The sequence below is a fragment of the Symphalangus syndactylus genome, chromosome 15 (genome assembly GCF_028878055.3).
Source record: "Symphalangus syndactylus isolate Jambi chromosome 15, NHGRI_mSymSyn1-v2.1_pri, whole genome shotgun sequence".
NCBI classification, from domain to species: domain Eukaryota; kingdom Metazoa; phylum Chordata; class Mammalia; order Primates; family Hylobatidae; genus Symphalangus; species Symphalangus syndactylus.
The window spans coordinates 9941822-9969263 of record NC_072437.2 but is presented as its reverse complement, the minus strand read 5'-3'; the positions used below and the strand labels follow the sequence as shown (position 1 = coordinate 9969263).

General features: G+C 44.2%; 1 protein-coding gene across 2 annotated transcripts in view; it reads right to left on the bottom strand.

The window, feature by feature from the left end:
• Positions 1-27442, bottom strand: part of COL4A1 (collagen type IV alpha 1 chain) — a 157149-nt gene that overhangs the window by 120849 nt on the left and 8858 nt on the right. The window lies entirely within an intron of this gene.

Sequence of the window (27442 nt, the reverse complement as noted above, 5' to 3'; positions counted from 1 at the left end):
GAAGTTATTTCAAAATTTAAGAATTTTATTAACTACTTGAAAAATGAATCCTAAATAGCTCATCTTATTTGTGGTCTACAAAGCCAATTTTACAGGTACGCTATTCAAAGAACCAACATATTCAAGGGGTAAGATCAGGCAATATTTGTGAATACTCAATATTAAAGTGGAGTACATAAATTAGGCCAGAAATTTCTGGTCATAGCCTCTTTAAAACAAAAAAAGTTTCTCTGCCAGAAATTTCCTTTAAAGTTTTACTGTTTTAAGAACTGTAATGTATAGCACATAGGTGAAAAATGGCTTTGAACTAAAAGTCAGACCTCTTTTTCTTTTTCAGTAACTCAGAAAAAATGAAGTATATCTACACACATTTTTCCATAGACAGAGAAAGTAATAATTCTGTAATTTCATATAGACCATAGATACGTGAACACATGAAGAAGGCAAATGCTGACTCTGCCTTTTCTGCATCTCACAATAAACAGTGGACTCAAAATTGAAGCGGAAACAGTCTCGAAATTGCACACTTCTAAGAAACACCTCAACCCACAGAGCAACCCCTAAACCCTTCTGAGCACATGCACGTAGCTCAGATCAGCTGTGGGCGTGGCAGGTGGCCCATGCTTGTCTCTCTAAATTCCCATTTCTTCCATCCTCCATCATAAGTCCCCTCTAAAAAAAAGGAGGGGAACTCTTCTCAGCATTGCACACATGGATGTTCCACAATGGTGACACTTTGCTACAAATGAAGAAGAAAGCCGGGAAGGCCAGTACCTAACACTAGTCACTTCCTATTTGCCTAATCCTTCTTTCTTGCCAACAGTAAGGTAAAATGTCAACAGTGAGACAAGGCAGAAGTTGCTTTTCACCACACCCTGAGCAGGTAAAAAGGAAGCCACATTGGAATGCCACCTCTACTATGGAAGTATGACGTGGCTGATGTCAGAACGTCCGACCCCTCACCTGTCACCATCAATAAGGTGCCCAAGGAAACTGATAAGGGATGCTGGACCCCAAGCATCGCTCCTCTGTGCCGAATATGCACAAAGGGAATCCTAAAGCAAAGGGAAAGTTCTCCTTCACCTTCTCCTTCCTTCCAGGGAAATAAGTGGGGTGTGTGTGCACATGTGTGGTAAAATTTAAATAAACATGGTTAAAATTTTCAGAGAGTTTTAGACAGTAAATGGCTGCCTGATCATGTCTCAGAGAGCAAGTGCTTTCAGATCCAACTACCTACTGGGCCTTTGGGGCATTATGGGCCTGGCAAATCACTCACATGAATTCAGCAGTGTCTATTTAACCCTTGTAACTATCAGTCACTGTTGTGGGTACCAGAATGGAGAAAAGTGGAGAAGGTCCCTGCTAACGCGGGATGTATATTTTGAAGGACCTAAAGGTCTATTATGCGTTTGTCTTGAGAATCAATGGAATGACCTGCCTGTGTCAAAAAGGCTCTGTTAGTGGCTGAGTGCATCTTAGACCACCATCCACAGCATTTTGCAGCTTTTTTTACCTAAATCACCTCATTCCATTGTGACAACTCCATCCAGCAGTGTGCTCTCTATATATCTCCCCTAGTCAGGGAAGAAGTCTTCAGACAGCAGAGCTCGCTCCTAAACACACAGATGCTGGGACAGAGTCTGTTTCCAAACTCAGATCCTACAGTTAACTGTCTGGTTGGAAAAAATGGGTTTAAATTGTTTATGACAACTGAATAATAAAGAACTAAACATCTAGAATTTTTCTTCTTTCTACTTTCAAAAGCATAGGCACCAGGGAATGGGTACAAAGTCTGGAAAACTCACCCTCTAATTCTGAGGTTAGAAGGGTCATTCAGACTGACCCCAGTGTCCATCAGTGCTGCACAGATGTGGATCCTCTTTTAAATGAGGACAACTAATCAGTCAAGTGAGGCTGAAACTTGTTCAGGGTTGCAGACTCTCATCTGCCAAAAGAGCATTACAACCGAGACACATTGAGTGCTTACATTGCAGTTTAAAGCACTAAATGATCCCATTTCCCTTCCTTTCTCAGTGCGTTTCAAAAATCCTGACTTCAGAAGACAGACCAAAAAGATCTGGGGCCTGGTCAAATTAAAAATGAATTTTTTAAAAAAAATACAGTGTTACTATTGTATTGTGCATTTGCTTACTTTTGATAAATATTTATTAAAGGCCTATAAAAGATAAAATGTGCTAAGTACTAGGGGTAAACAGGGGCAAATATTAAGGGGCTGTTCTCACTGAACACAATACCTAATGAGGAGACAGCAGTGGTATGAATAATGACAACATCATCAGCTAATTATTATAATGGGATAGAAGTCCACGGTTTTCTTCTCTAATACATAGTATGTAGCTCAACTTTAAGTCAATGAAAATTCAAGGCAGGTTGGAAAGCAGGCATCAGGATACCTGCAGTAACTCCACCTTTAGGAGGCCCTCCTTCCCATGAGTGTTATTAGATGTTCTGATCTGATGCACGTATAATTCAAAGAGAAACAGGTGATCAAATCAAAGCACACAGCCCTCGGGAGGCTGGTCTGAACTTGGATCTGGCCTCATTCCTTGCCTTTGGTGTCTCTTTGAGCAAGTCACTAACCCCCTACACCTCTCAATTCCTCCCGGTCAGGTGGGGTCAGCATCATCTGTCCTGCTGAGTTGAAATGATATATAATATATGTGAAAGAATGCGGAAGGCACTGCACCCCTGGAGCTCTCTCCAACCTCGTCACCACTGTTAGACAGAAATGCAATGGGAGGAGTGTCAGGCAAAGAAACCAAGAGTGGCCTGGCTGTGCACTGATAGCCACAGTATCCGCTCATGAGATCATAACATTGTATAGGTAGCAAGAGCTTAGGGATGTACTAACTGAACCTCCCTGTCATGTAGAACAGAGAACTGATGTCTATAAAGCAGTGATTGTGCCAACGCCAGGCCCTAGGAGGGAAGCTGTGGCCACAGCAACAGATGGCAGCACTGAGGGACTTTCTACTTAAATGTTCCAGCACCTCAAAGGCAAAAGCAAAATATGCATTCTCTCTCTTCCAAAAATCCTTGCTCGCAGCCGTCACCTTCCACTCATTCTCCAAGGAAGATGACCAAACATTTTAAACACAGTACCAAAGGCATGATCCATGAAGGAAAGAATTAATAAGCTGGACTTCATTAACATCAAAATGTTCTGCCCTGGGAAAGACATTCAAGAGAATGGAAATACAAGCCACAGAAAATATCTGCAAAAGATATATTTGATTGATAAAGGACTGTTATCCAACATATACAAAGACATCTTAAACTCAACAATAAAAAGACAAACAACCCAATTAAAAAATGGGCCAAAGACCTTAACAGACACTTCACTAAAGAAGACAAACAGGTTGAAAATAACCATATGAAAATGCGTTCCACATACGTTATGGGGAAAATGCAAATTTAATCAATGAGATACCATTCTCAATCATTGTGGGTGGGGATACAAAATGGTGCAGCCACTCGGGAAGGCAGTTTGGCAGTTTCTTATAAAACTAAACACGCCACACAATCCAGCAATCATGCTCCTTGCTATTTACCCAAATGAGCTGAAAACTTATGTCCACACAAAACCCTGCACATGGATCTTTACAGCAGCTTTATTCATAACTGCCAACACTCAGGAGCAACTACCGTGTCTTTCACTAGGTGAACAAATAAACAACCTGTGGGACATCCAGAAAATGGAATATTCACACTAAAAATAAATGAGCTATCAAGACATGAACAGACATGGAGGAACCTCAAATGCATATTACTAAGGGAATGAAACCAATCTGAAAAGTCTACATACCATGCGATTCCAACTATAAGACAACTATAAGACAGTCTGGAAAATGCAAAACTACGGAGACGGTAAGGGGATCCATAGTTTGCCAGGGGTCAGAGGTAAGGGGGTAAGGATGAATAGGCAGAGGACAGAGGAATTTTGTGGGCAGTAAAACAACTCTATGTTATACTATAATGATGGACAGATGTCATTATATATTTGTCCAAACACATACAAAGTACAGCACCGAAAGTGAACGCCAGTGTAAGCTATGGACAGGGGGATAGTGACGTGTCGGTGCAGGTTCACGCACTGTAACCAATGACCCACTCTGGTGGGGGATGTAGATCATGGGAGAGGCTATGCACGTGCCAGAGAAGAGGTACGTGGGAACTCTCGGTACCTTCTGTTCAATTTTGCTGTGAAGCTAAACCTGCTCTAAAAATCAAGTCCATTAAAAAATAAAAACCTGCATGTGTACCACCCCAGATTGTGAAATAGTCGAACAGAGCTTCGTAAAACATCTGCATGATTGTTTTATTGTTGACTCAAATATTTTGTGATTTTCCTTCCAGCACTGGTTCAATAAATCACTGCAGATGTTGATGAGCCTCCTGTTAGGCCCCTGGGGAACGCATCCTGGCCTTCAAGACTGATTCTCGTTGTACCGCCAAGTCCATCTCCTCTGCTGAGGCTCCACCACACCCGGAGCCTTTGTATACAGGTTGCATGGGAGGTTTCCAAATTTTTGTAGGACATTTACTACAAAGTAAATCCAAATATTACAGGCAATAATTAATTTCTCAGTATCAATTTCTATGCATTCCATTAAGGATGTAAATGTTCTGACTGTAGGCAGAATAACATTCAAAAACCCCTACCCTTCAGTGTGGTACTCCACACCAACCACTCAGAACAAACGCTGGCCTTGAACCTGCTCTCCTGCTGTTGTGACCAGTTTTAATTCCACGACTGCTACGTAATCCATACGACACAGTTCAAAACTCTGCAGTACAAAGATATCGGCTGCTTTAACTTTGGAACAGAGATTGCAAACTGGTGAACCGCAGGCCAGATTCAGGCCACAGATGTGCCCTGCTTGGCCTGCACCATATTCTAGAAGTTTCTGAATGAATATTTTAAAATTGAGGGCCTAGGCTTCTGATTCCTTCCCAGACCTTTAAAAGCAGGGACACACTGGGATCCTTTTGCAGGGATGTGGGTTTTCTCACAAAGCTGGCTGCTCCTACTTATCTGCCTGACTTCAGTAGACATCTGAGTTTTTGAACTCCAGTTTAGATAACCAATGTACAGTACGTTAATTGAGCTTAAATGATTGAAATTTGCATCCCAATAAATCTTACCATATAATTTATCAATACAGTCCTCTGTAGTTCTATTCCAGGGCATAAAAGCACTCTTAAGCTATTTTTATTGGATATTTCTGTATCATCAATGTTAACACATTTTATTTTTGTGTAGCCATTTCTGTGAAATACCACATGACAAACATGTCATTTAAAAACTGACTGCTGACATGTTCTGTCTAAGCCATTCTTTATTTTCTCCAATTTGTCTTTGCCTGAAACCTCTGATACAATGAGTCATCTTTTCAGAACATCTTTTTATCAAGGTTTTTAAGCTAATTAATATAATAATCCCTCCTGCAAAGGTACTATGATAACTTCGTAGCCAGGGTACTGGCAACATGGCCCTTTTCTTCCTACCTGTGTGTGGGACCCACATCCAGCTTCCCAGAGTCTGCACTCTGCTCTCAAATCTCTCAGAACTGCTGTTCGGGTGATGGGCACCCACCAGCCAGACCTCACCACCACACAGTATGTCCATGTAACACAACTGCACTCATAACCCCTAAATCTGTAAACATAAATAAAATGGAAATCTCTTGGAACCAGGCATTTCAGATTCACTCTGGATGACTCAGGCCGTCCTTTGCAGAGCTGACCCTTGGACATATTTTGTCCTCCCCTCCCTCTATCTTTTGACCCATGTCTTGCATGTTGAGTAAGTTAAAGGTCACTCACTTCAAACAAGCAATTTCATTTTCTTCAGATTTCCCAATCTCCACTTGGCTTCATTTCCCTTAATTCCCATATCATCTTTTATAATTATTAAGTAACCCATGCTAGCATTATTGCCTTTGATGAAAGTTTCTAAAAAATTCTTTCCTATTTACCCGAGCCTTTTTTCCCCTTTCAAAATGATCCCAAATGGAACTCTAGTTTCTTATTTCCAGCTCCCTTCACTGAGAAGTACATATGTTAACGTATTTAGAATAATATTTTCTCCCAATAACTCAGAAGAATTTAGTAAGTTTCAACAGAGCCACTTACAATTGTGGCAGATGGGTATAAATGATAATCTCACAAAAGGTGAAGTGAGTTTCAAGGAGACACTGCCTACATTGACAGGAGTTTTATATTTTCTTCTCCTCCTTTCCTATTGGCATATTTTGGTTTCCTCCCATAATCTATATGTGTGTGCGGTCCTCCAGTCCCCCAAAAGAATAGGTTGAATGTGTCTAACACAGGTTCAGGATATGGGCAACTGAGTTAAAAAATACATTATATGGTTTGCACATTCAAGGAGCTTCCAGTCTTCCTGGAAACACGAGTCATTGAGATGATATCACAGTGAAACCAACCTGAGCGTATGTACATGAGCTCGGAGAAGGAGCCCGTGTTGTGGGGAGGAGCAGTACTGGGGCAGCATATGCTATTTTCCACCTAGCTTTTTCCACAATGTATTCACAGAATTTTTATGAGCCCATCTGAGATTTTTATTCCCTTTGCCCTATCTTATTTCTTCTGCCTTCCTAGCCTTATCATTCTTCTTTGGTCTTTGTGACCTGGATTCTGGAAATACCTGCGTATTTTCCCACAATTTGAAAGCACTGCACTTCATACAATACTCGGGACTCACTAGAGAGGTTATGAAAGCACTTCCTAGACATCTCCTTTGGGTGTGCTCATTCATCCATCCATTCATTCATTCTTCTAATCATTATACACACACACACACACACACACACATCTGCAAAGTACTATGTACTGACTTCAAGGCCTTTTTAGAAAGGCTTTCCTCCCCAAGGATATCCATTTTCCACACATAGTAAATGCTTAACAAATATGCTCCTGATTGATTTCGTAACTGATTTCTTCATGGGCATTTCCTCCTCTTTATTTTCTATGTATTCTTTGGACTTGCAAACTATGGCCACTCTTCTCCCAGCCATGCCTCTTGACAGGATCACCTTCTCCATCTGCCTAGACTGCGGGAATGTTGGGTGGGATTGTTGGGTACATATTTGCTGCCTTAGATGTCTCAGCAGCTCAGAGGCATCCCACACCTCCTTTTCATTTTTCTCAAACTACAAATCATGTTTTTTCCTGTAAAATATCTTCCCTTAATCTAGGACTATGATGAAACCCTCAGGCCCAACTTCATCTCATCTGCCCACTGTCACGGTTGGCTGCTCTGTGGAACGCAACTCAGTGCTTTGCCCGGGGTCTTCCAATTCCATCTGAAGTGTTTCGAGTCAGGCCACAGGTGCTCTCAATATCCTACTGTTTTTTATGTTTCTACCTACTTGGCTTTGCATGCACTTTGGGGGCACTTACCTAACCAATCTTTTTCATATATACTGGAGCGCCCTTTCCTTTTCCAAGTATGTCTCCCTGCACATCTGATCTATTTTTGCTTCTTATGACACATACATATCAATAATCATCGCTCCCCATGGAAGGTGAGGTTTTCTGGAGTCCAGTTCCACACCTGAGGCCCTTCTCAGTGATGCTGCCCAGTACTGCTCCTCCCCACAACACGGGCTCCTTCTCCGAGCTCATGTACATACGCTCAGGTTGGTTTCACTGTGATATCATCTCAATGACTTGTGTTTCCAGGAAGACTGGAAGCTCCTTGAATGTGCAAACCATATAATGTATTTTTTTAACTCAGTTGCCCATATCCTGAACCTGTGTTAGACACATTCAACCTATTCTTTTGGGGGACTGGAGGACCGCACACACATATAGATTATAGGAGGAAACCAAAATATGCCAAATTCTTATTACATGTGTTTTTTCTTGCAGAGGAAAACCTCCTAGCATCAAAAACTGGCCACACAGAAGTGTTTAACAGGATTTGCTTCAGGTAGTTTTTCCCTCCCCAAGACTTCATATTTTAAGTTTTGCTGTTGTTGTTCAACTTTCTAACCAGTGCCCATTTCACAGTATTTTCTTTCATTCTCAACATTGACTTTCTTAGCGCTACTATTCAGTGAGTCCCTTCTGCAGTGCTGGCCTGTCTCCCATGGGCCGGCATCGAGAGGGCTAGCTGCCCTCCTTGCTGTGGCCACTGTCTTCTCCTGGGTCTGCCAGACACCTCCAGAGAGCATCCACGTTGTACCTGCTTTAGGTCCTGTGAGCTCCAGTGTCTGCACATTACTGAATTCACTTTGATTCTCCCTTCCTGATATTCCTTTCCTGTCTTACCCTTCCTTATGAATATTTTCTGTTTCTATTGGCAATTTTCTTTCAATTTGGAGCTTACTTTTATTTCTAAATCTATTACCAAATGATGATGTTTGCCATGTATAAAGAACTTGGGATTCTTAAAAGTTAGTTTTTAAAATAACTAAAATACTGAGTGGTGTTAACTTGTTCAATGAGCCAACGGGAAGCCACTGACGGTCCTTAGTTTGCGGCGTGTTTACTCCATCTGTGCCGAACAGCACATCCAGATTTTCAGACACAACAAAAATGCACACTTGGTGCCTATTACCCAGCAACAGTCAGCCACAAGTTTCAGATAAAGGTCAAAAGTGAAATGCCTTTAGGAGTTCCCTCAAAATCTTAAAATAAAAGTCACATTCCAAACTTCATAATTCTCATGAATACATCACAAAGTCACCATTATGCCATTGAAAACGAAAACAATTCTATGCTTGTATGACAAGAGAAAGTATTCAAAAATGAATTATATAGAATCTTCAAGTTCTTGCTCACAAATCATGGTTTGCTTTGACTTAGCAGCGCCGCATGGCATGGGCTTTACGTATTACACCTCTGGAGACAGAGGACAATCCCACGCCTCCATCTGCAACACCAAATTTGGTGTGTTAGTTTTATAAGTGGCCTCAAAAAAATCCCCTTTTCAATAATTCTGGTAAGCCTCTTTCATCTCGGTACTATTCTGAGAACTTGTAATCTTGCTAGTAATATATGAATATAAATGTGAAGGAGAATTTTCTTTCTTTTTTCAAGACCTAGAGCCTTTCTTATATTCTTTCTTTCAACGAATACATGTTATGAAATACATCCAAGATCTGGCTGAAGATTTCTTACTCTAATGCTCTGCCTTTGTGTTCAATATATGCAACTATCTACTTAGATCGCCGTATCATACTTTGTTTGCTTCAGGAGTGATCCAATTCATTTGGATCAGTAAAACATGGCTTTTCTCCTCACCCCAACCATGTGTTCCACTTTTTTAGCCACTCGAGCATAAAAACAATTCTGCAGCTCTAAACTTTTTCAGAAAACAGAACATCCTTTGGCCAGAGAACTCAACATCTTTGACACCATCAACTGGCTTGTGTAAGCCACAAAACGTGGCCGGCACTCTCTCCTGTTTTCTTCTCTTGGGATAACAGCTGTTAAGGAGCAACATTGTTCTGTGATGACAACTCTGAGAAGACTAACCCCCACCCGCCATCTCCTGCAGCCAGAATTCTTATTTCCCAAAACAAAACGTGAGAAGCAGAAATACTAAGAATTTTTCAATGTTCCAAAAAGTACTCTGTGCTCCTTGAAGGACATTTTCTGACATTATTTCAAAATACTTTATGAACAGTAATTAATTCTTGAGAAGGATCAAAGGAGAACCCAGATTTGCCATAAGCCAAAAACAGCCAGATCATTCACAAACTGCAGTGAAGGGAATAGAGAAGAGGAAGTGGTTACCTGCTGCAATATAGAGACAAAATGTTTAAAAAAATATAGTAGGAAGCTTAGATTTCCACTATGGGGGCTCACACAGAAACTCAATTTCATCAAAACTCTATAAATTAAGTAATTAAGAAGACTAGTCAAGATTTGGGTAGACTCAAATCACAAAGCTCTTGATCAAAGGGTAAAGTCTTACCCACTTTACCTCCACTGTCTGAAATAATTAGTTACTCTCAGTCAATGAATTTTCACAGAATAAGGGACTCTTCTTCTAACGTTATGGCCATTTACCAATCTGGCAGGAACATCAATTCCCCTCTCACATTTTAGTAAACTTACTCAACCCATCTGTTTCTCTGCCCTTCAGAGTCAGCACACAGTTCTGTGGATGTTTTCTGCAAAAGGCCCTGACATCTACAGTTTCTTTCCCATTCCCCTGGCCACCTTCCCTGCTCAGATCTCCATCAATTTATGCCTGAAACACAACAGCTCCCTTCAGTTTTCCTGGCTGCCGGCCCTCGCCTCACCTTAGCGCCTGCTTACCACTATGCACCTAGTCTTACTTAAGAGGATTCTCTCCGGCAAAGACCCTTGGTCACAAATCACCAATGACTCACCAGTTTCTAGTGCATAGAACTTTTACAATTTGACCTCTCTCCCCTTGTCAGAATTCCCTACCATGCTGGAGAGGTGGCATATCAAGGTCGATATTGTAAACTTGGATTCAGACAGACCTGAGTTTGAATACTAGTGGAGAAAAGTCCTTGACCTTTTGTTCCCTCATCAATAAAATGGGAGTAAGACAACCCACCTCACACTGTCATTGCGCAGACTGTGGGGGACTCAATGCAGAGTATTGGCACGTCACGGGAAGCCGGTGGTGACTCTTAGGTATTATCACTTTCCTACTCATGCTGTGCATTCTAAGCTGTTCATTGTGTTTCCCCAATGCCATCTTCATCCCTACTGCACCTTCCCTGGCATGGCTGCATCCATGCAAGTCACCCTGTCCTCACTTCCAATGCAAATCCTTTAGATCAGCAATGGCAAGCAGGTTTCAACTCAAGTGTCAATTCCTACCAGTCAAGGATGGTTGCAGGAGCTCTGAACTGGGGAGAGTTTTGAGGCCCTGCCAAGGTCATTGAGATGAAATGCTCTCACATAACTCTGTGTCCTACCCCGGGACATGGCTTCTCCAAGCACAGGGTCTGTATCCTGAAGTAAATGTCCCTGAATGGCATCCCTGCTGTGTCTACTGATTCTCCTGACCTGTTTTTGGGGCACCTGTGTTGGCTTCCAGGGATCATGAACTCTTTATTTAAGTACTCACAAGCTTTCTGTCAAAAAAAAAAATCAATTTGGAAATATAATTGTCCATGCTAAGTTCACTGATATGTGATTTCTGGAATTCAATTTTGTTCTTTCGTGGCAATCGGAACATTGCCCTCTCCAATCTTCCTGCACCTCTCCACATTTCAAAATCGAAATGAGCCAGTGATCCCAGTCACTTCAAGGTGCCCCTGGGGCCCTGGGGCCTCACCTCCAAGCATAAGGGCTTGAGTTAGTTTTAAGCAATTGCATGGTATCTTTCTCTCTCTTTGCCTTGCCTGTGATTCAGTTCTCTCCTTACCATGTTTCATTTAGTGTTCCCAGTTTGAAGGACGTTCAGTTCTTCATAGGAAAGACAGAGACTGAAGAGTAATTACTTGATTCTCTCTGTCATCAAATAATATAATATGTTCAGAAAAGAAGAATCATCGCAACAGAGATTTCAAGAAAAGAGAGGTTCAAGAAAATAAAGAATAATGTAGACTAGAAAATTTTATGTCAGCAGCTAGTTTTTAAATCATACATTTGTTTTTTGACATTGAATAGAAGTGGCTAATAAGCCAAAAGTGAAATGTGTTGATGTCACTAATGTAGGGAGATAAGAATGTGAGCTGTGCCCAAGCCATGATGTAAACTCACTAAGAACAGCAAGAACAATACAAAGGGAAGGGCCAAGGTGTCTGGGCACCCCATAGGCACACGCACACTCTCACGCACACACACTCACATGTGCACCTGCACACACCTTTCTGTGTATACAGACATCTGCATATGTAGACACATGCATACGCTCCCTCACATATAGGCACACATATGAACACAATGCACACTCAGGCACATGCACACAGGCATGTGCATGCTCTCACACTCATGCACACACCCACACATGCACATCAAAGTTTCCCTCAAAGACTGCCTGCCATCTGTGAGTGCATCTGGGGCTCACCATGCCCAGACCCCACCATACTAAGCCAGGCCTCATGCTGGTGGGGTGAGCTTGGACAGCAGCTGTGGGTGACATGTGGGGGGTTATTTTTCATGACCCTGAAGATTTTAGTCACTGTGGCTGGGCTGGCAAAGCTGTCACATGTCGACAGGATGGGGGATGAGGTGGCAAAGGCTCTCCCTCCAGCCCAAGGAACAGCGCTGTATGACAGTGATGGCCACAGGCCAGGAGCCTTCAGCAAAGGGTCTGTCCATAATGTAGGTCAGGCCACCTACGGGCAGGGCTCCCACAGAGCGTCCACCTGGATGCTGTGCTGCAGGTGGAAACACACAGCTCTCGACTTCACACCCAGACATGATGTGCTCCCCGAGGTAGAATCATCTAAACAGAGGCTGCTAAATTTCACCCCTCTCCTCTTGGAAGTTTTCTCAGTGTCTCTCTAACTTAAACATCTGTCACAAGCAGAGCTAAGCTGGGAGGAAAGCCCAAATTCTGGAATCTGGGAACCCACAAGCCACAGGCATCTCTCTAACATCTGACTAATGTGACCCCCACAGCTTTTAAATTATATGTGTTGATTTTGGGGGCATGATTTGGAAGCCGCAGGGGTCTTTTGGTTTTAACGTCTTGAGAAGTCAACATGATATCCTAATATTAGCCTTCAGTCCCTTAAGAAATAGAAAAATCTAATGCACACGTTTCAAGAATGTAGAAGTAGAAAGCCATCGTTTTTCACCAATTTTTGTGCAAAACACATGGAGAAGTAGCACATGATTAATGAATACTAACCTCCTAACACAGATAGAGCAAGCAAAATATTCCCCATAGCTGTCTTCTTTTTGTAAAAAGCCTTCTTAATGAGCAGAAACGTAGCTCCATCCTCATGATACGAAAAAGAGAGGCTCGAATGGGCTTAGTATTCACTTAATCAGAACAGTAAGGCAAATGCTGATGGAGATTACCATCTCCTGAACATCTGAAAAGAAGATGCAACCCTTGACTGTAGCTAATACTTTCTGCCTATTACATCTCCAAGAGAACTGAACAGTGACAAGTGCCAGACAATGTGCTGTGGACAGGAAGATAAGCCTAGAGATGACACCGTCCCTGCCCTCGGGAAAGCTGATGGTGTGGTCTAAAGGCTATGTCGAAATAATTCCATTACAAGGAAATGGCCCTTTCTGGAGCGAGGCGCATGCCCGTGGCAGCACAGGGGATGGCCGTCAGTCTGGGCTGACGCTTTCAGGGAAAGAACACTCTGAGTGGTGTTTGGATCTTTTCATGTTTAAAACATAACCAATAGATCAATTTTCTTTTTTTTTTTTTTTTTTTTTGAGACGGAGTCTCGCTCTGTCACCCAGGCTGGAGTGCAGTGGCGCGATCTCGGCTCACTGCAAGCTCCGCCTCCTGGGTTCACGCCATTCTCCTGCCTCAGCCTCTCCAAGTAGCTGGGACTACAGGCGCCCGCCACCACGCCCGGCTAATTTTTTGTATTTTTAGTAGAGACGGGGTTTCACCGTGGTCTCGATCTCCTGACCTCGTGATCCGCCCGCCTCGGCCTCCCAAAGTGCTGGGATTACAAGCGTGAGCCACCGCGCCCGGCCTAATAGATCAATTTTCTAACGTGAGTTATTTTCAAAATGAAAGACTAGGGCACTAGACAGAAGTATTTTTATTAAAATGCTGAAGCCAGGAGTCATCGATTTTCCATTGGAAATGCACATTCCAAAAACGTGAATCTACAATGGCGAAGACATAGGATGGGCTCCTATGTGTGCTGCGGAATCCCATGCATATTTCCTCACCCTGTGGGCCTCACTCACTGGGACTGTCTCTGTGAATCCCTGAATACAGAGTTTTGGCTCTGCCTTTGTACCTTACACATTAGGAACAGCAGCTCTTAGTAAGTGTCTGTCTTCTGCAGTGGAAATACTACTACTACTAATAAATCAGCACTTGAGCTAAGCTACTGTGATTGTTAGTTTTATGTGTCACCTTGCCTGGGCCATGGGATGCCCAGATATCTGGTGAAACGGTATTTCTGGGTGTGTCTGTGAGGTGTTTCTGCATGAGATTAACATTTGAACTGGTGCACTGAGTAAAGCAGACCCATCCTCCCTAATGTAGGCTGGTCTCACTCAAGCCATTGAGAGCCTGAACAAAACCAAAAAGCAGAAGGAGGTTGCATTAGCGCTCCGTGACATTTTCCTTCTCCTGCCCCTGGTGCTCCCAGTTCTCAGGCCTTCAGGCCATACCATCACTTTCCCAGTTCCACAGCTTGTAGACAGCACGCTGTGGGACCTCTGAGCCCCCATGGTCATGTGTGAGTCAAGACCTTATAATAAATCCTTATATCTCTATAAACTATCTGGATGTATTGGTACCTTTTCTCTGGGAAACCTGACTCACAGAGCTACTACTCGATGACCACATCCCCTGTCCGAAGCGTTGGCTAGACCCTCTGTGAATGGGACCCAGTTTAATTTTTGCCCCAGATTCTCACAGTGCAGAGGGCAAAGGTGCAACATCGGCTCCCTGATATGAGTGAGCCATGAGTCTGGAGAGGCCTGGAAGGAGGGAAAGGACTGGATACGGGAATGCCCTAAGGAGAAACCGCCATGGAGGGGGAAGACTGACAAGACCAAGAATGACCGGGGACAGCATTGGCTCAAAGGCTGCAGCTGCAGATTCAGGGGACACTGAAGCCAACGGGACTCAGCCACTTGACACTGGAGGGGAAATGGGGGCTTGGGATCACGCCCAGGCTGATAACCATCTGGTTTATTCACATGAGGGTGCTGAACACTCGAAGCTCCTGATGGTGGCTGCAGGCAGAGTAGGAGGGCTGAGCAGGCTAAAGGGAGAAATGGCCATGCCTGGAGGGGCCAGCTGTCCGGTCAGGCCCAGACAAGAGCCTCAGGGTCCAGAGCCTTGTGTGGCATTCAGATTGTGTGGGGGAGAGAGGCAGAAGTATCATGCCAAGAAATCCATTCCTGGAAGAGGAGGAACAGTTCCCAGGAAAATGGGGCTGAGGCAGTAAGACCGCCAACTGGGATACAGAGGAGCCACCTACAGGGACAGAGAAATCCTAGGCACCCCGGAATGCCAGAAAGGCGGTGGGTTACTTCATGGGGCGCTGAGATTGGCTGAAGCTGTATTCCCAGATCCCAAAGGTGAACGAATCATGAGCCCCAGCTCTGTGGCCCTGCTGGCCTCACAGAGAGGCAGCCTGCATTACATGGACGCCTGGACTCAGGCAAGACCAGCAGAAGATCCCAAATGCTCACTTTTCCCAAGTCCACACGATAAACAGTGTGTGCTTCTGACTGTGTCCCAAGCTACTTGACACCTCCGCTCGACCCAAAGAGTTAAACAGAATTCGCTTCTGGGAAGAATTCCACTTCGCATTCTGCAACATTAGTTCAAAGCTCTTCTTCGAAACAAGTTTGGAAACGACACAAAACTCCAGAAAATTCAGGAGTGGCATTTGGAAAACCTGAGGCTGAGGGTGGAGAATGGCCCGCAGAGGTGCTGTTTGTCTTGTCTTTCTTCACATAGAGGCCACCCACCTAGGAATAGGCAGGAGAGGCCCCGGGCACCCCAGGTGTAGACAAGAGGGCTGCAAGGCCGAGCCACAGGGCACTGGACATGCAGAGACGCACTTTTCCCCACTATGTGTCAGAGGGAAGGAACGCCCTCATTTGCTCTTATTCAGCCATTCAACAATAGTAACAGAATTCCTTTAGGCCCCATGACATCTCAGGGGCAAGCCAGGCAGCCTGCCGTCCCCACCCTAAAGCCCGAGGCCAGCCACTCAGATATCTAGTCTGAATGGCTGCACACAGCTGCGAATCTAAATACTCCCCTACTTCATGCCCACAAAGGATCCAGTCCTATTAATATCTTATCTTTGTGAAGTTCCCGGTTCCTCTCTAAACAAGAAGCACCACCAGAGCCAAGACTCGGTTTTTCCATTGGAACATGCAACGAAATGAAGTGAGTTTACATTTGGGGTTCTCATTGTATCGGATGAACTCTTCTCTAAAGGTCACAAGGCCAGGCATCATGAGCTGTCACTTGAGCAGAATGCTCACCCTGCTGTGATACCCAGAAAGAAGCCGGCACGTCCTTGAGCGCCGTACAGTGGGGTGGCCTTGCCTGGGCGGCTGTCTGGGCTCAAGGACATGAAGTTGAAAATCACACACACTTCCAATCTATCTACAGGGAGGAAGCACATGAGAGCCCGACGCTGGTGTTTCTAAGAGAAACGTTTCCTTTCAGGGGCTAATGTAGGAGCTACAATACCTGCAGCACAGGAAGCACAAACTATTTTCAGACTCAGAAGAGAGCCCTTCAAGCGCTGGCAATGCCACCAATAGGGAGTATCTCATCAATTGTCTTTGGTGAGGAAACGCTGGCAACAGACCAAGAAATTGCTGAATTCAAGAAGCCTGAGTGGTCCGGGCGCGGTGGCTCACGCCTGTAATCCCAGCACTTTGGGAGGCGGAGGCGGGTGGATCACCTGCGGTCAGGAGCTTGAAACCAGCCTGGCCAACATGGTGAAACCCCGTCTCTACTAAAAATACAAAAAAAATAAATTACGCGGGAGTGGTGGCAGACACCTGTAATCCCAGCTACTCGGGAGGCTGAGGCAGGAGAATAACTTGAACCCAGGAGGCGGGGGTTGCAGTGAGCCGCGATGGAAACCATTGCACTCCAGCCTGAAACAAGAGCGAAACTCCCTCTCAAAAAAAAATAGTAATAATAATAATTAAGCCTGAGCACAGCCTTGAGTCACTGCTACTACGAGCCTTGAAACTCAGCTTTGATCCTGCTGGTAAAATAGCAAAATGTGAAAAGAGAGAGTCCTATTGCCACTATAGAAAAATCCATGGTTCAGGAGATCAGCAGAATTTTGTCTCTTGCAACCGAAATGTCTATTTTAAGGATTATCTAACCACAGGGTAGAGCAACTGACAGAATTGTTCCCCATTCACTATATCTATTTTTATTTAGTATATGTATTTTCTTTGCTCAGACAAAAATCAAAAATCACAAAAATCTATGTCATTTGAAATGAAATAATGAGCATTGATTAACCCTGACAATTTGAGCATAACAGACGGATTTTCCATTCTCATCCCTCCCATGTCCTTGTGTAAAACCCTGGACAGGTTGTTGAAATGCCTCAAGCCTCAGGAGCCACCTGTAAATGATGGGTGTCAGGCCGGGCGCAGTGGCTCACACCTGTAATCCCAGCACTTTGGGAGGCTGAGGTGGGCGGATCATGAGGTCAGGAGTTCCAGACCAGCCTGACCAACATGGTGAAACCCCGTCTCAACTAAAAATACAAAAATTAGCTGGGTGTGGTGGCGCACGCCTGTAATCCCAGCTACTCAGGAGGTGGAGGCAGGAGAATTGCTTGAACTGGGACCCAGGAGGCAGAGGTTGCAGTGAGCCAAGATCGTGCCACTGCACTCCAGCCTGGGCTATGGAGCAAGACCCCATCTCAGAAAAAAAAAAAAAAAGATGCGTGTCACAGGCTTAGCCCTTCAGTGGAGGGGAGAGGGCAGAGTGGACTAAGGGCAGTGAGTATCTGGGGAGAGCAATGGCTTCCATTCCAAATCTCCTCATTTTGGCGAGTGCTGGACTCCTAAGTTCTCCTGGATGGAAGAGGGGATTTTGATCTCAAAGAACAGGTCTGAATGGCCCCGCACTTAAGCCTGGAGGTAGAGGGCTGGAGTGATGAGTTCCAGCTCTAGCACGATCCAGGCCGGGATGCCATCCACTGCCGCGACCAAGAGGAGACTCTTCCCAAGGCAAAAGAACAGCTTTCCTCTTCTCCAGCATCTCTGGCTCCTCATCACCTTCCAATCAACTCACTCCTGTGAGGGGACAGGGCCTGCGCACCCACCCTGACCCCCCTGCCCATCCCCCACCGCCCCAGGCAGCCCTGTTACTTCTCCTGTCCACCTTCCCAGGAAGCTCTTTGCAGGCCTTGAGTTCACCGATTTCTTGGTCAGTTGTCAGTGTTTCCTCACCCAAGACAATGGATGAGATACTCCAAGTCGGTGGCCTTGCAGGTTCGTCCTTTACAGAATATGTAAAGAGTTTAACATGATAGATGTTACACTGCAAATCACGCTATCTGTGTTTGGGGTTAAAGTCCAAAAGCTCATAGAGAATACCCACAGCCACATTCGGGGCTGAATACCAACGTCTCGGGTTCCTGATGTGTGTAAAACTCAAGAAGAAATGGACCATGAGATGCTCAGGATCCCAGGCTGCTCCTCAAGGTGGCTCGCACAGACCATCGCTTCTTCCTGTGTCTTCCAATAGAAACGGGTTCTGCCCCCAGTGGACAGATCTCGGACAGGGAATGAGGGTTAGCGCTTCACCCACATCCTCATGCAGGACAAGCAGGTGGGTTTTAAGGCCCCTGGGAAGTAATAATAGAGGGTCTGCTTCTGAAAAGGCGCGTGAAGGGAAGGGTTGGCTGGAAGGACGCTGCCGAGGGGCACAGCACCTTCGCAGGGGCGTCACTCCTTCCAAACGTGACTCGGTGTTGTTCTAAACAGAAGAGTCCTGTTTCATGTTCGGTAATTTTGACATGCTGCTGTGTAGGTTTTGTCGTCTTTTCCTCTTAATTAAAGCCTAGTTGAAGGCCTTTTAAAGTTAATTTTCCTGGTTAGACAGCCAGTGCGAACACACTAAGCTACACAGGCACACGTGAGCACGTGGCAAGCTAACAAGCGCTCGGCAGGCGGCTTCTGGGATTTTGATTTCCAGACTCCCCAGAGGGAACACAGTCTGTGCAGCATTTGTTTTATCATTAAAATGTCCTTGCACTGTTTAAATTTTATGTCCAAGTCATAATTTCTTTTATGATTTACCCTCTTAATCAGTACATCTAATGACCACCATGCTTACACTACACTCAAAATTCCCTTAAAAGGTTACAAACCCATAGCATTCCTTCCACAGGCTCCTCCGGCTTTCTCAAGCCTTCCTTCCCTTTGGACTCTAGCTTCATTCCCAAACTACTCTTCAACCACCCCAGGTGACCAAAATCTCTGGGCACTCACCCTGGAGTCACCTCCAGCTCATCATCCCTGTCCACACCCCCACCAGACCCACTCTCCACCCCACTTTTATTTTAGCTTTTATTTTGTTTTACATTTTAAAGCTTAGCAAGTGAAGCTTGGGTGCACGAGAGCACTGTTAGTCAAGTGGGGACTGGAAAAGGAACAAAGAAATCTATAACTGGTTGTGATCAATGATCTGTCAATATCACTGCATTCGGACGAGCCCACTTTTTAAAATGTGGGTGTCACTTTTGGGTCTATCCTGCCGGTGACGCTGGGCACTCTGCTACTCTCCTTTGCCTGGGGTGGCCAGTGAAACTCGGCAGGGGGGGTCGCCATGCAGTGGCGGAAGCCAAGGGCGATTGCACGTCCCCCAGGAGTGGGTCTCTTTGCACTTGGACCAGCACAGAGGTGCTCACAGGGCGGGTGGGGGGCTGTCCTGACCTGAAGCACGTGCGTGAACTTGAGTGTCCTGCCCGCCCCTCTCTTCAGGACACTCGCAGCTCCCACCTAACCTGTCCGAGAACACTGGGGCTTCCCCTGCTGACCTTAAGGTGTGTTGAGGACCTGGTGCCTAGAAAAAGTGCACCGATGCCAAGTAGCCCAGCATCACATTAACCACCCACTTGTCTCTTTGATCATCTTTAGGTTTTGCACTAAATTCATCCAAACTCTTGATCTTGTCTTTTCATTTCTTCAGCATTTCTCAGCAACCAAGAATCTGCCATATCTTTCTACAACTAGCTGGCAATGGCAAAGGAGCTTTAACCATGCCATCTCTTCACAGCTGGCTGTCCACAGAACTCATCACCCATGTCGGGATGTGCTAGAGGTGCATGGGAGCACCATTACTAATTTCACCCAGGTCACAGCATGGACCAGGCTGGCCTGGGCAAACCAGACCACAAGTCAGCCCTCTCCCATCGCCTTCTCAGCCCTGCGAGGCTGACCACGTGGCAGGGGCTAGACTTGTCGGTTTCTTTATCACCCACCCCAAGGCAAGTGCTGAAAATGCAATGGCCTTCACTAATTGTGCAGAGCCCTGACTGCCCCCAAGTACATCGCACCTTTTCATAAAAGTGTTCACGGAAACACCTCTCCTGTGACCAGACCCAGATTCTTTAGTGGGTTATTTACTTCTCGTCTCCCTCTTCAAGAGTTCTGAGCTGGGTTCCTAGAGTGATCATAATCGCCAGGTTCCACCATCTGCAGATGAACCAATCTAGATTCACCTTCAAATTTCCATTTTCCAGCATGACCTTGACAACCAATTAGTCAATCAGGAGACGCTTACTGAGCATAGATTCTACATGGCGATGCTCAGATACTGTGCCATCTCTGGAGGGGCATGGAGAAAGAAACCAAAATGCAGCTGAGAAGATGGGGTCTGCACACATGTCTTTTGAGATATTCATGCCAAACATTTTATACAAACAATAAGATTAATGTTCGCCAAAACTGTCTTCCCAACCGATTTTCCCACCACCCTCAGAAGTGCCTGCATCCTGCCTGCCGCTGAGAGCCAAAACTTTGGAAGCATTGTCAAATTTAGCTCTATTCTTATCTACTGCCAAATTCAGGGTCTTCTTCCTTGGGAAATCTTTTCGACAGTTCTTACTATAAAAATCTGCTACCAAGTCCCTCTAGACCAGCAGTCTGTGGCATACATCTCTGAGAATGTGATAAAAGTTCCAGGCATTGTCTTCTTAAAAATGCACTTGTGCACAGATTCATAAAAATTTGCATATGATCTCAAGGGGTTCACGGACCCCCCAAAAGAGGCCATGCTGTGGTCTAGACTGGACTATAGTTTCTTGACTCTCGACTTTTCATATATTTCTAATCTGGGGGTGGGTATTTTTGTTAGTCCATTCTCACACTGCTATAAAGATACTACTTGAGACTGAGTAATTTATAAAGTAAGGAGATTTAATTAACTGACAGTTCTACATAGCTGGGAGACCTCAGGAAACTTACAATCATGGTGGAAGGCAAAGGAGAGGCAAGGCATGTCTTACATGGTAGCAGGAGAGAGAGCAAAGGAGAAAGCGCAATTTTTTTTTTTTTTTTTTTTTTGTGTGTGTGTGTATGTTTTTTTTTTTTCTTTTTTTTTGTTTTTTTTTTTATTATACTTTAGGGTTTTAGGGTACAAGTGCACAATGTGCAGGTTTGTTACATATGTATCCATGTGCCATGTTGATTTCCTGCACCCATTAACTCGTCATTTAGCATTAGGTGTATCTCCTAATGCTGTCCCTCCCCCCTCCCCCCACCCCACAACAAGTCCCCGGAGCGTGATGTTCCCCTTCCTGTGTCCATGAGTTCTCATTGTTCAATTCCCACCTATGAGTGAAAACATGGAAAGCGCAATTTTTAAAACCATCAGATCTCATGAGAACTCACTCACTATCATGAGAACAGCATGGGGGAAACTGCCCCCATAATCTAATCATCTTGCACCAGGTCCCTCCCTCAACATGTAGGGAGGGACAGGAACTCAAAGGATGATGACTGGCAGGTAGGCAGATGGGATTAATGGGTCATCAAGTCAATTATCTCTATGTAAAGGGTCAGGAGAAACAGGATATGTCCAGGGTTCTCACTAGCATACAAAGGCAACTGCCAGGTAATCTATGTCACTTAACAGCCAAAGATATCAGGCCTCAAATTCATAAGTAGATTCTAGAATCGTCGGAAAATAAATTGGCTGTTATTTTTTAAAAATCTCAATTCCCACCTACACAACTTACCCAGAGCACCCCCTAAAAGTGCAGTCACTCTCTTTCAACTAGTGATAAATGCTGGATTCCATTCAAGGTCACCTTGCAGGAACGCTTAGTCCACTCCCCAGTGCCACCGTTGGGGGTTGGAGGCTTAGCCCTCCCATGCAAATTAGCAAAGTCCCAAAGCTTAGGCAAATAAGACCAAAGGTGTGTAGGACTGTGGCACCTACAGAAGTGTTTTTGGACGTCTGCAGCCTGCCAAAGCTGGGGGCTCGCACCTGTGGCATCCCTCTGACCCAGGGAAGAGTCAGTAAAATATTGTAGAGCTAGCGGCTGCTGCGTCTACCTAGAAGGCTATGAATAATAAGAAACTCAACCTAATTACTTTGCTTTGCCAGCTACAGCTTTCAAGTTAATGCTACAGTTTCTCAAATGGCACAAGTGCACATCATATAGGACTAGAAAAAGTTGTGTTAAAAATTTGACATTATCTTCTAGGAGTTACTGCCAATCATCTGACTTGAGATGGCAATTGACTCTGCTCGGAGATGGCAGACAGGCTCAGTTACAGCAACCCAAAATCAGGCCTGCACTTTTGAACATGCTGTTTGAACACATCGGAAACACCAGCTGATCTTCCTCACTCTGACACTTTAAGAAGACAATTGCCAATTAAGCAATCAAATTAAGGACCATTTCTAGAACTATTTTCCACCGAAAAGGCTCTGTAACCTAGCACACTTCATCAGAACTTTTCACATTATACCCTTTCCCTTATTAACAGTGTGTCACTGTTGCAGGATAATGTGGGACATGCACTGCCAACTGTCCAGGACAATTCGCCAACATATTTTGCTAAGAACTTTGACCTGCATTTCCTTGTTTAAGCCTCTGAGTGTTCTCACGGCAACAGTTTTCATGTTTCTGATTCATTTATCCCTAACTCACAAATTAGGTTTCTTTTGCCCAGGAAACCTGGTAAGCCTTGGTCCTTGGAACCAGATTTTAATTTTGACTCTCAGAAAAGGCTCAAGTGCTCATTGCGACCAGAACTCCTCCAGGTTTGAGTAGGCGCTGAGCTGGAGGAGACGAGCCCCCAATTTCTTGGTGCTGCCGTACATTGTGACAGTCTGTCCCTGAGGGTTGCCATTGCACAGAGATGGGGGCACGACCACTTGGGTCCTGTGGAACTAGAGGTCTAGGGTGTGTCCCTGATGATTACAAGAGCATCTCTTCTCTCTGCCTGCCTCCAGCCCCTTCACACAGGGTCCGGCTGACGTGGCCAAAGAGCAACACAGTGTTAAGGCAAAGGACAATATTCTTGCATCATTACAGTTGTGACACACAACATCCTCATCAAAGTGCCAAGAAGGCTTGCACACTGGAGAAACACATTTGCTGTCCACAGCCTCCCTCCCATTCCTACATCTGGTATTTCCACATCTGATGGTTTCATCCACCATAAACCCAAGTGGTATTTCCCACGGCTAGCTTTACTTAATTCCCAAGAAAGAGAGAAGAACTCTGCAAACCCATTTCCTAATGGAGATATTTCAAAATTTCCAAAAGTTGGAACAACTCAATGTCTGTTAGTCTCGCGAATGTACTTTTGAGACACAAAGTAGACACAATTTCCTATAAAGGACTCCAGTCTCTTCCTTACATTTACAACTATTTTAACAAAGTTGAATTTGGGAGGTTGAACCATCCCTAAAATAGCAAAAAGGGACATCCTTTTAAATAATTTCTAGTTCAGTACGATAAAAGGCAGAAATTGTCTGCTTCTCTGTATTCATCCCATACATAAATGCTGAGGGCAGCAATTCTTTTCTGTCTCCAAGTCTAGAATAGTGCCTGGCATATAGTGGGTGTACAATAAATATATTTCTTACATGAATGAATGAATATCATTCATTATATAGGAAATGCACACATGGTCTACTTATGTAGTGTATATGCTTACATATGTTTATATGTATTTAAAATCTAATTTTGTGAAGTTTGATTACAGTTCTGTTCATTGAGCACACTTAATATACAAAAGCCATAATGTCCTAGAAATAATCATTTTAATGTAAAAATGTACAAATCAGACTCATTTCCTTAAGACAGGTACAGAGCTCAGAAGATTTTATGGAGTTGTATGTGTAGATCCCACTTTTAGACTCTTTAATAGATAAACATCCTCAATCTGCCAGCATGTTCAGATTTTTCTCTTAGGCTCTCACACTACATGGTTTTCTTTCTTTTTTTTTTTTTTGAGACGGAGTTTGTACGAGACAAAATAAACGAATGAGCTGATTTTAAGTCCAAATCTTAAATAACTCCTTTCTGAATTCAATTAAAGCTTGAATGTCCCATTAAACAACAGCCAACAACAAAATATTCTTGTAGTTCACTTCTTTGTTTTTTTTTTTGACAAAGTGTTGCTCTTGTTGCCCAGGCTGAAGTGCAATGGCACCATCTCGGCTCACTGCAACCTCCACCTCCCCGGTTCAAGTGATTCTCCTGCCTCAGCCTCCTGAGAAGCAGCTGGGATTACAGGCACCCGCCACCACACCCAGCCAATTTTTTTTTTTTTTTTTGAGACAGAGTCTCGTTCTGTCACCCAGGCTGGAGTGCAGTGGCGCGATCTCGGCTCACTGCAAGCTCCGCCTCCTGGGTTCACGCCATTCTCCCGCCTCAGCCTCTCCGAGTAGCTGGGACTACAGGCGCCCGCCACCACGCCCGGCTAATTTTTTTTATTTTTAGTAGGAACGGGGTTTCACCATGGTCTTGATCTCCTGACCTCGTGATCCGCCCGCCTCGGCCTCCCAAAGTGCTGGGATTACAGGCGTGAGCCACCGCGCCCAGCTCAATTTTTGTATTTTTAGTAGAGACAAGGTTTCACCATGTTGGTCAGGCTGGTCTCGAACTCCTGACCTCAGGTGATCCACCCGCCTCATCCTCCTAAAGTGCTGGGATTATAGGCGTGAGCCACCGCACCTGGCCTCACGGTATATGGCTTTCTGACCTCAACCTATGCTGAATTCTAAAATATTTACATGCAAATATTTACATGGCTGGAAGGCCCACCTCTGGAGCCCCAGACACATTTTCTACCATGGAAAATGTCAGGCTGAGGCAGCCAGAGATGCAACCCCTCCAAAGTCAGCTCCAACTCTCCAGGGAGAGAAGTGAGCTTTCTAGCGGGGAGTGAGCTGCTGTGGGCAGCTGTCTCCACTGTGCTCAAGCCAAAACTCAGATGTGCAGTGCTGGCTAACTTCAGCCGTGCGCCTCTCCCACTTGATTAAGAGACCAGAGAAAGTTCTCAAAAGCGATTCCCGTTTTGCACTGTGTCCTATTAAACTAGGACCTTCCGATAAATCGCTTACAGGAAGAAATCTATGACAGACTTCTCTCTGAGTGGCTATGACGGATCTCATGAGAAGTGAAGCTACCGAGATTCTGCCACCACCTACACGAAACCACGGCAACGTGCCTTGTTTCAATTTGCTTTTGTTCGTCTCATAATTGTTAGGCCTCAAAGCCTAGGGCTCCATCTTGGAATACGTTAGGGGTAGAATTGTGCCCTCAAGAATAATGCACTCAAGATGTATTTAATTGTTTTAATATCATTATAATTCCAATATTTTGTAAATTATCCAAGAAGCTGATCTCATTATAAGAAATAAAGTCGTAGTAAAAGAAAGATGTTTTTCAGTCTTCACAGTTTTAAGTACATATGAATACCCATAGCATAATCATGAAATCAATAGTAAAAATTAACGTTTTTTGAATGCTCATCTGAAGATACAAAGAGGCATAACAGTTTTTCCTCTGCTCTCACAACAAGCTTCTGACGCCAGCTGTGTGGGAGGTTTCCCCACATACCAAGCAAGCAATCAGTTCTTCAGGGGATACCAACTGGGTTTCCTTTAATTCCACTCAATTCTGATTCCATCTATCTGAAGACGGCATCAGCTCCCACAGATGAAGGCTCAATCCCACTAGACTGCCCCACTTCAGACCCCATTGCCAGGAATAAATTGTCACCTATTCTTCTGTCCATCGGTTATAAATTGGAATTTCAATGAGCCCCTCCTGGGGTTTGATTAATCTGCTAGGAAGGCTCACAGAACTCAGGGAAACCTTTATGTTTACTGATTTATTATAAAGGCTACTGTATTACAAAGGATACAGATGAATAGCCAGAGCATGGAAGAGAGGTACAGAGCAAGGTGTAGGGGAAGGGGCGGGGCTTCCAGCCCTACCAGGGCACGCCACCTTCTAGGAACAGCACCACATCTTCAGCCGTCCGGAAGCTCCTCAAGCCCGTCTTTTTGGGATTTCATGGAAGCCTCCTTATAGGGGCATGATTGATTAAATCATTGGCTATTGGTAATTAACTCAACCTCCTACACCGCCTGTCTCCCCAGAGGTTGTGAGTGGGGCTGAATCCATCCTTTAGCCTGCCTTGGTCTTTCCCAGGGACCAGCCCACCTCTGAAGCTGCGGGGGTGGGGGGTGGTGGGGGGGTGGTGGGGCGGCGGGGGGGGGGCGGGGCGGGCAGCCACCAGTCAACTCATTAACATACAAAGACACTTATCACTTCAGATTCCAAGAATTTCAGGGATTGTATGCCAGGAAACAAGAGGAAGACCAAAGATCTACTTCACAGTATGAAATCTTAGGATATGGCAGTCATTCATTTACCGGCATCACGTGTCTGCGACCTTCACAACACAATAAAGGAATACATTATTATCCTTCATGGATAGATGGGGAAACTGAGGCACAAAGAAGTTAAGAGGTTGCCCGAGGTCAAACAGCTAGTTGCTGTTTGGGCAAATAAATTTATTTTTATTAATTTTATTATTAAAATCCATCATTAAAACAGTCATCAGGAATTCAAATACATCTCAGCTGACTCCAAAGTCCGAAACTGATGCCTTTTGCAGTCTCAGAACTTAAAAGATTTGGAGCCAGAAGAGAAGAGTGCAAGTGCTAAATTTTCAACATAACATCTCTCATACCATTACCAAAATTATTCTCAATTTAACTCAGGCACATGTCCGAATGCAAAGTACAAGAACAATTCTAACTACCTGCGTATTCCCTAATTCAGAGTAAGCGTTGAACACACATTTATTGAACAAATTTTAAATGCCAAAAGCAAGATACTGAGCTATCAAACTATTACTTTCTACTTTGCTTTCATGTGAATTCTTACTCTCGGTTTTACTTTCACTGATGTAAAAAACAAAAAAAAAAAAGAGAAAGAAATGGGTCTTTGGTTACAAATTGACTTCTCACCTAGAACAATACCCAAAGTTATTTATGTTTTAAATAAATGATTTAGTCAAGAGAAAAAAATCCATATATCATAATATATCAATTGATGATAACCTCCATGAAAAAAAGAGAAAATATCTATGATCAACACGAAATAATAAAGAAGTATGAATTATAGAATTTTTTTTAAAAAGTTTTAAAAGCTTAAATTCCTGAAGAAATACAATCTTATTACTTTCAAGTATTTGGGAAAACAAAATCTAATTATTATGGAGGCGCCCAATGGCTATTTAGTCAGACTAGACGGGCTTTAAC